This window comes from Cryptomeria japonica, chromosome 7 (assembly GCF_030272615.1).
Source record: "Cryptomeria japonica chromosome 7, Sugi_1.0, whole genome shotgun sequence".
Classification (NCBI taxonomy): Eukaryota; Viridiplantae; Streptophyta; class Pinopsida; order Cupressales; family Cupressaceae; genus Cryptomeria; species Cryptomeria japonica.
Window position 1 is genome coordinate 16,172,366 of NC_081411.1, and position 10,191 is coordinate 16,182,556.

The window sequence follows — 10,191 nt, forward strand, 5'->3', positions numbered from 1 at the left end:
CACATGCAGGAAGGCCAAGTGCCTAGAGCTCACTGCTCATTTACAAAAGAAGTCACACTGACTTACAAGATTGGACTATACAAATCCAATATCATGTACTACTTCAGATCAACATCTACCATGCCAAATTCAGTATTGGTTTAAACTCTGCAATAATCATAAACCCTTAACCAAAATCTGCCTTACAACTCGCATATTAGGTCTGCAATCATCCTTCCATTTCATTACCTAAATGATCTACAATGATCTCATACTTATATGAGTCATATTACAATCCACCAAGTCGGCTTACAAAAGGTTTTTACAATTAAATACAAAATACATTTATACAAATTCTTGTCGGCCATGGTGCCAGTGATCAATCTTTTCAGTGCTGGTGAACTGTGTGTCAGTGTAGAGTCTGCCGGTGTCGGTGACTATGCCTGTATCATATGATTGTAAGGTTGCCAATAATGAAAATACCTTCAATCACCTACAATTTCTCATTGGAGTGTGCATTTGCCAACATTGCCTACAATGACAACACCATGAGCCCGAATGAGTGTCAATTGCCAATAGTGAGATTATGTTTGAAGCATCCAAGGTCAAAGAGACCAATAGATAGCACAATAAAGAGAGAATAATTTTTTTGATGAGAATAAATTGTATTCTAATCAAGATGCAAAAGAGATCAACTAGATCACTCGATACAATGAAAGATGAGTATGCTTATAAAGGCAAGGCTAAGAGACAAGAGAGCACACAAAGATGACATGTGGCTCAATGAGATGCAAGGGTAGGTAGGGGTAACAATAAAATATTCCACATGAGGTGGATAACCCATCGAAGGTAGAATTATCAACCCACGATAAGTGGATATGATAAAGTAACAACAAGATCACACCACCATAAAAGGTGGAAATTCTCCTACATACACACTCCCAATGTATGTACATCTCCCTAAGTGTCGCATATGTAAACTACAATGTTATGCATGTACTTAAGTAAACTTAAGCAAAGTGTAATTATATCCAAGATGAATAAATAATTAAACCAACATTCTTAAATATTGTATTTTTGTTATGTCTTGATTTAATCAAAGGTTATAAGTATGATTTTGAATTTATTTTTAAAATTTAAAATTCATTATGATTTTAAATTTATTTAGTTTTAACTATTTGGTTATTGATTTGTGTCAAAAGATTTATATCACACACTTAAAATATATAGAAGAACATTACCACTAAATATTTATAATCATCTAGAATGCATGGCTCAAAATCACTTACTAGTAGTATTCATAGTTCATAGCTCAATCACTTATATTCCACATTAACCATTCCAATTTAAACTATCTTTAACATTAGCAAATTTGAAAACCCTAGAATTCTTATAGTAAGTCATTTAATCATTCATTACACATTTGTCAAGTCTCAAAATCCTCATTAACATAATCTGTCAATATCATATACATGTATTATATGATATAGTTTTAAACTTATTAAATCAGTTGAAACAAATAAACATAAAAGAGAAGATAATATACAAGTTGCACATCCTATTTTAGCAAGCTTTAATGTTTTTCTTAAACATCATGAAACACCAATGCAAAAACAAGTATAAATGAGTCATATACTTTCACGTATAATATTTTAAAGGAAATACAAAGAGAGAAAAAAAAAGCATTCAAATGCATATTGTTAGTGGGCCCATGAGTTTGGGTATATTCTCAATAATCCATACTACATGTACCCACTCTTATGTTTGTTAGTTGAAACCTATGATACTGTTGGTGTTATTATTTTTGCAATGACTTGGATATAGCAAGATGTGAAGATCATTTCATTTATCATGGTTGGAGATTAACCCAAAATGACCAATCTATGTCAACCTCGAGCTCTTCTCTACAATATCAAAATCGCACCAAAGATTAAAAAAATGGAAGTAAACATGCTTACTGAAACTTGTGGGTACAACAAATATGTGGTACGATTGCAAGGCTAGTAGTTGAAAAGGTTGTTACAATTTGTTCATGAGTTACTAAATCAACCTTTTCAACTACTAGCCTTTGTAAATTTCAAGGTTGATTTTGCAAATAGTACGTCAAATAATTTCCATTTTCTCCTTTTCCACAGAGAATTGTAATCTTACAAATTTACTAGCCAAAAGGAATAGGTATACATGTAATGAAATTCATTAAAAATTGCCTCAATTTAGTGTTGCATACTAATAGTGCAAGACACATGGAAGTAAATACATGGTTTTTTCACATTATTTGTTAGGACTTCTAAATATTATGCTAAGTTTTATGAATGAAATGAAAAGTGGATGGTTTTTATTTTAACTTGTGGTGTGAAAGGGATTTTTTACCTAGATAGTTCATCACTTAGGTCCTCTTCAGACATGTTACTTAAGTTTACTCAAGCTACACATAGGATATTTATCACTTTAAGTGGACAATTATCACTTTATGTCTCAAGTCATAGATTAAGACACATGTCATAATCTTATGCAGTCCTATGTTCACATTGGTGTATATAACCAAGGGCTCTCCTTTATAATCTCAATTCTTTCTTTCAATCAATTTCTCATTTGCATTATTTGATAGAATAACATTATTCTTTCAAAGTTAATCTCTCTTGTCCTTTCATAAAGTGCCTAGATCTTGTTGGCAATTGACACTCATCTGGTGGATACTAATGCATGAATAATGGTACAGGGTTGTCATTGATGGCAAATATTCATGGAAATCCTATCTGGTAATTATGAATTTTAGTAACTGGAAGTGAATGTGATCCGGTGACAGATAACCAATATTTCAGGATAAGCAGAGCACTTTTGGTCTGGAAGCTTTCCGGTGACTGTGGTGGTGAAATTCGTGCATGGGATGATAGATCCGACATACAAAAATAATTTTAACATCATTTGGATGATTCACATATGTTTTTGGTGATCTGGTTCAAGCCAACTCATGATTACATGTTACATTACATGCTAAATTGAAAATTGTTTATTTTGTGATTGCGGATATATAAGACCAATGTAGAAGATCTTTTTGGTGTGTGGTATGGTGTGGTATGAGTGATTAGTGATCGAGAAACCTTTTTGGCACAGTTTCACATGCACATTCTTGATCTGGTAGCTGACTAAAAAGTAAAACATAACAGAGTAGCAAAGGTGTTACAACCAGATTTCTTCCACTTAACTAAAACTCATCTAGACATTGTTTGATGCTATTTTGGAGTTAAATCATTGTATTTATCATTTTAAATGATATGTAAGTCGGTGAGATTTCCATATTGTAATTTGAGTAGTGAGCTCTAGCCTATAAGCCTGAATGTAGGTGCATTCCTCTTTTGTAATATTGTTTTGCTATTGGCCATAGTAGAATAGTATTATGGGTTCAAATCCCACCGTGGTTTTTCCCATTTGGATTTCCACGTAAAAATCCTGGTGTTATGATTTTGTGGTTGATTGTCTTGTGTTTATGCATTTTACTTTCTTGCATATGCTTCTAATGGTTTGAGATTAAGTCATAAATTTCCTTTACCGATAGATCATTGATTCACACCCCCCCCCCCCCCCCCACCCTCTTAGTGATCCTTGATTCCAACAATTGGTATTAGATCCTAGTTCCTCCAAGGAAGCCTAACTGCTTGAGGAAGGCTTGAGAGATTGAATCAATGGATTCCAGTTTGCAGAGACAACTTTGTGTGGCACTTGAGGATCTTGATGCAACAAGAAATGAAATAAGTTCCTTAAAAAGAAACCTGAATGCAACTAAAGACTTCATAATGATTTGAAAGTTCAGGTCAACACTTCAAGAGACAAGAGGAAAGAATCGATGAACAAATATAAGGAGAAGGAAGAATAAATCATGGAAAATTAGGACAAAGCTGATGAATGTGATAAGCTCGCAAGATAAAATGTCGCATTGAAGAATGAGATGCAATCCATTGTGATGAAGTTGACTAAGGAGATTGAAGACCAAAAGAAGAATGAATAAAGTTTGACTCAATTATTGAAAGATAGATCAGATAAATGCTTCAAACTCACCTATGAGAATGATTAGTTGAATCTTGAGTTGACACAATCAAGGAATAATGGTCAAGAACTTGAGAGACAAATTGTTGCCTTAAGAGATGAACTTGCTACTGCTAATGAATACAAAGACAAATTCAATGCTACCTCGGCAAGGCTTGACGAGATGTTGGAAAGTCAGAGACATGGAAAATACATGAGAGGACATGGATATGAGAAAGGAGAATCCTCAGGATCTGGACAAAGCAATGCAAAGCCTAATCAAAAGAAGAGCAAGAATCCTCCGGTAGGACAACCTAATGCCTATAAATTCATCCAGTAGATATTTTACTTACAACAAATTTAGTCATATGGAAAATCAATGCAGAAGTGGGATGAATAATGGAATGAACAATGGTCATACCTTTATCGGTCAATGTTTCATATGCAATCATTTTGGTCACAAGTCAAACATGTGCAGAGTAGTAATGAACAATTTATAGAGCAAGAGATGTTATGCTTATGGGATGTTTGGACATATCTCTAACCAATGCAAGATGTGACCAAATCAGATGAATTTCAGACGTATATAGAAAAACGTTGTCTGCCATGCATGCAACAAAACAAGTCACATTGCAAAGTATTGCAGAAGCAAAAACAATGCTTCGGTAAAAAAAGACAAATTAGATGAGAAAGGAAAAGCAAAAGTAGAAGAGATCAAGAACAATCATGAGAAGATTTGGGTTAGGAAAGATGAATCCAAGGAAAATAGTGGATCTGCACCTGAATCCGATGTAGAATCTTCATCTGGTAACTAAGGCTTTTGGCCTTAGAGGGTGGCATTTTTATGCAAAATCTTGTAGAACCCCCTAGAGAGATCTGTGATTGACCGAGATTGATTGTAGATGTTTGGAAATAATTATCTAGAATTCATCATATCAATATTTAAATCCAGTAAGTTGGTTTATGCTGAACAAGGCATCCAGTTGAACCTTACCAGTGCATTTGTTTCAACTTAAAATTAGGGTTTGTGAAGGTAAAAGGGCAAAATGCGAATCATTTCTCACATTGCGATCAAAGAGTTGAAGCAACAGAGCAAGGCGAACTAGATTTCAAGGTGACGAAATCTTAAGGTGATTTGACAAAAGACCATTGTGCATCCGATAGAAGCAAAAAGTATTTACAAAAGTGTATTATGAACCCTAAAATTATTGAAATAACATCTTCTTCTGTTGATACTGTGTAGGGGAAAAAGCGAGACTAGGTTAATCATGCCCTAATCCTACCTTTTGACACACATTACGGAATACGAAAGAGCCTAGAGATATCGCACAATTGGCTACTTCTTTTGGTGAAAGAGAGAGCCACGGAATATCTATTAGGATTTCTATTCCCTTGTTGAAATTGTAAGATCAAGTAATGCAAGTTCAAACCCTAATCTCAAAATGCAAGTATGAACTAATAACAAGATTGCAGAATTGAGATTAAACAATGAACAACTATAAATACAAGGATGAAATAAGAATGAAGATGTGTACCTGGAGTCAAAATCGGACTGAAAATGTTCGGGATGGGGGCGCGGGCGCCACTGTCCTGAAAACTGCACCGGAAACTGCTGTTCTGCACTCTGGAACATTATCGGAAAGCTGTCTGCAAACTGTCTGTCCGGAGGACTAGGGCGCCCAGCGCCCCTGTCCTGGTAGGACCAGGGCGCCCAACGCCCCTGTCCCAGTCTTCTGCTCTGCAATTTGATACAGAGTGCTGTCTCGACCTTCTTTCTCCAGATCTATATCCCGCGGCGTCGTCTGAATCCCGAAACCTGCAATGATATCTGAAAAAGGGTGTATGGGCGGCTATATAGGGTTTTGCCTTAGTCAAACCCCCGCTTCGGTGATTTCCACCTCCACGAATAGCCAAGTTGTTTTGTAAAATGTATTGTGTGTGCAGACCTAGTGTGTGTGCAAGGTCCTAAAATGCAAGAAAGCAAACTAGAGCAACCTAGAAAGTAAACCCTAATTGCTTGTAAATGATAACGTAAATGCTCTAAATCAAGATGCAAAGTGATCTAAAGCATGAATAAATGATGTATTGAAGCTTATGTAAAGACATGAAAACAACATGAAATCATACCCAACCCTCAAGGGAGGAGTACAAGCCAATCTTCAGTCGGTAATCTCCTATTGTTCTTCAATGTCTTCCAAGCCCTAAGTGGATGAATGAATTTGATAGATGCTTGATAGAAAGATGTTGTAAGATGTTGAAGTCTTCAAAGATCTGCCCTTTCGTTGCATATGAAGTTCCTGGAAACAAAAAATCGGATCCCTTCAAATGAGGAAAGAGAGCTTTTATGTATGAAACCCTAGGTCGTAAATTCGTATTTTGGCCGACCTAGAGATTGAATATCGCGCCAATTTCTTGGGGTTAAGCTTTATTTTATGATTGGATCGCGCTCCTAAAATTTCGGGAAAAATGTCCGGGACCATGTTGCACTCCGGGCGCCACGGTCCCGACAACTTTTCACCAAATTTTCAGGGCCGTCGGATATGATGATTTTAGAGAGAATCCCGAAGTTACAGGTGATTTCGAGATGTTTTGACCCCGAAACCAAGCCCCCAAGTTCGCAATAGGACTTAATTAGGGTTTTTGATTAAGTGGTGCATTGGAGGAATAAAATGCGAAGGGCGCGCTTTAGTGAAAAGGGCCCAATTCTATGATGTAGGGAATGATGAAATAGGACCTTAGACCTAATTAATTTGATTAATTAAGTGCTTAAGGAGAAATGCAATGCAGAATGTAAAATGCACTAAGGCGGGTGCTAAACTAGGTGTGAAATTGTACCACCCTAGCAAGTACGTACAATTTACGACGCTACATTTAGCCCCCACTTTAGCGGTCATATGAGTACTACGTGCATATGCAAGCTAAAGTACAGAAAAGTAAACATTATTTGAAAAAGGATATATCCATAAGTTGTCGGACGAAGCCCCCAGCGGTATCTGCAGTACACAGTTAGGAACCGCACCCTACAAAACACACGTTAGATCACAAAATCACCTAATGCTTACTAGGGAAAGTGATGAAATCTGTGAGTAGCTATATGCCCCCCCCCTGTTTCGACTTGCTTATTAGGGAGGTGAAACAGGGTAACATGTTTACTTGCGACAAATTGTGTAAGAGAGTATTGATGAGGGGTGCTCACTAAATAGGCTTCATCAGAGCACTTTTTGGAACATCCCGAGAGTAGGGGAAGGAAAATACGATTCCAACGCAACAAACGGTTCGAAAATCGCATCTCCCAAACTCAAGTTATGATAAAATGAATGATAGACGAGAATTAGGGTTTCAAAAAGTAAGAATAAGCAAACGAGAGTATATACCTCGAAAGTGACACTTGTATTCGTCACTTTGTTGATTTCAGAATACTATTCAGTGCAGCGGAGCCCACATAGCCATCATCATGCCTTCACGACGATCGGAGCGTCCCACGAGGATCGAGATCCTGCGCCAGGTCGTGATCGACGACGAGCCACTGGACGAGGTGAGTTGACTGAACATTTGACTTTTGATTCTTTCGCATTTTGACTTTTTTGTGATCGTATGCGGGCCTTGAAGGCTGACCGGGGCCCACCCAAGGCGCCATGGTCCCTGTGGGGCGCCCTGGTCCCCCCAGGGCGCCATGGTCCCTGGCAGGGGCGCCATGGTCCCTTCAGGGCGCCATGGTCCCCTCAGGGCGCCATGGTCCCTGACAGGGCGCCATGGTCCCCAATCAGGGCCTGGCGAGGGGTTACAAGGCTAGCATACAATGTACGACAGTTTGCATTAGCGTTCTTGATGATCGAGTACTGATTACAGTCATGTTTTGATGTTGCAAGGTCTCCCGTACATGAGAGAGCATACAGCGGGACATATTCTTCGCACTTTGCGAGATCAGATTCCGCGGCTGACTCAGTCAGAGAGAGACACACTATCGATTGTGGGATTGTGGTCTGTGATTCTCATGCCGGCCATTCGATTTCATCCTGCGATGCTGATGGCCTTGATGGAGCGATGGGATCTTGACACATGCACTTTTCACCTTCCAGTAGGAGAGCGGACGGTCACACTCGAGGATGTATACCGTATACTTTGTCTTCCTATCAGAGGAGCGACAGTTACATACGCGACCGATCGATCAATGGAGGATCATCAAAGAGAGCAGGTGTATTGCATAGGGAGAGTCATGCCAAGCGAGACGAGAGGTCGCATCATGGTCAGCTGGCTCTTACATCCTACAGGGGAGGTACCCCTTCTGAGACGCCTTATGATAGCCATCATAGCACTAGCCCTCTGCCCTAATGGGCGAGGGACGCATATGCATGGGGGTCTCACATGGTGTATCAGAGCGATGGAGAGACACAGGAGAGTGTATGCTTGGGGTTGGAGTATGCTTGCACATCTCTATCACGACCTTGAGGAGTATGTATTCGGACAAGGGTTCAGTTTGATGACATGCACACTTCTGCAGGTGTGGATTTTAGAGCACTTCACATGCACCAGGCCTGTCGGCTTTCCGCTGAGTACAGCGAGTGAGCGACCTAGGGTGTTCGCTTATCCACTTACCAGCGAGTGGAGATTTGGAGATTTGTTATATTGGAGAGTGATTTTTGACAGACTGACAGCCGAGGTGGTAGTGTGGAGACCTTACCTACAGATGCACAGATGGGATGGTATGGAGAGACAGTTAGCATGCCTACAGAGGAACCGCCTACTGCGAGGACGATATGCACACGTCATAGTCCCTTTCTACTTTGACCGAGTACGGAGGCAGTTCAGGCTAGAGCAGTGTGTTCCAGCCGATGTGCCCATCTATACTCGACACTCACGGGTCCTTCCCAGACCTAGAGCAGTAGCGAGACCGACGGTAGATGACATTGAGACTACAGACTTAGAGGGATCTGATCAGGATGTAGTCACTGACTACTCTACAGAGCCTGGAGCACAGCGGAGGTACGTCTCATGGTTTATGAGATCATATCCAGGTCCTATCTTTTCACCAGATCATCCGACAGGCTATCCAGGCCCATGGAGACATGGAGACCAAGACGAGGACCAGGGATCCAGGTCAGAGGAGCCAGAGGTGGGAGAGGATCATGAGGAGGCGGGAGATCCTGATCCACCTACAGGCGATCAGTCCAGTGCCGAGGAGGAGGAGGATACAGATAGAGAGGAGGATGAGGGAGATGCAGGTGATGATGTGGATGAGGATGAGGATGACGAGGAGGAGGATAGAGATGATGAGGAGGAATCAGATGCAGCTCCCCACCATTCAGGAGACGATACCATAGCTCTGGATCCACCTCTTATTCCCCAACAGGGGGAACATGAGGCGATATAGAGACCTGTTCCTAGTACCGTCCAGCCTACACCCATCATGCACAGATTATTCGAGCGAGGGGAGCCTAGCGGTGCCCAGGCACAGATGGTACCATATCATGATCCCTACTGGCGTGATGGAGATCCAGGTATAGTAGTTTTATATTGATTGATTAATGTTTTGATGATATAGAATGGTACTAACAAAGAATCTGCTCTACTGCCACAGCTAATGTGCAGGAGTGGCGTTCCTTGATTCAGCAGGCAATGACAAACATTTCCATGATAGCAAAGATCCCCAGTTCCTCACAGATTGCCTATAGGCCTCAGGGGAATGCGGGTCGGCATGAGGACTTGTTTTCCCCATTCCGAGTACAGGTAGATATATGGAGGGAGAGAGAGAGAGTCTTATCAGAGGACGTCCAGCGGGCGCAGCAGAGAGAGAGAGTCCTATTAGAGGACCTCCAGCAGGCGCGGCGAGATCTAGCAGCAGCTCAGGCCGAGGCTACCACCTATCGCGCGATCCTTATGGATAGGGATCGCAGGAGTTCCTCTCGGAGTCACTCACGATCTGTATCGCGCTACACACCCATGGGTCCACCTTCACGGCCAGATCAGGAGGGAGCGTCCAGTCGACACTCTCCAGCCACTAGCCCTAGGGATAGGAGATGATTTTATGATGTAAAAGAGAGGTCACATTTTGGATATACAGTGACCTGTTTTTGTATACGATCCACACATATATATATATATATATATATATATATGTATATATACATGCTTCTCTTTTGTCTCAAATGTATTATCTTTAATGCTTAAAACAATGTATGTTTTGCTTTG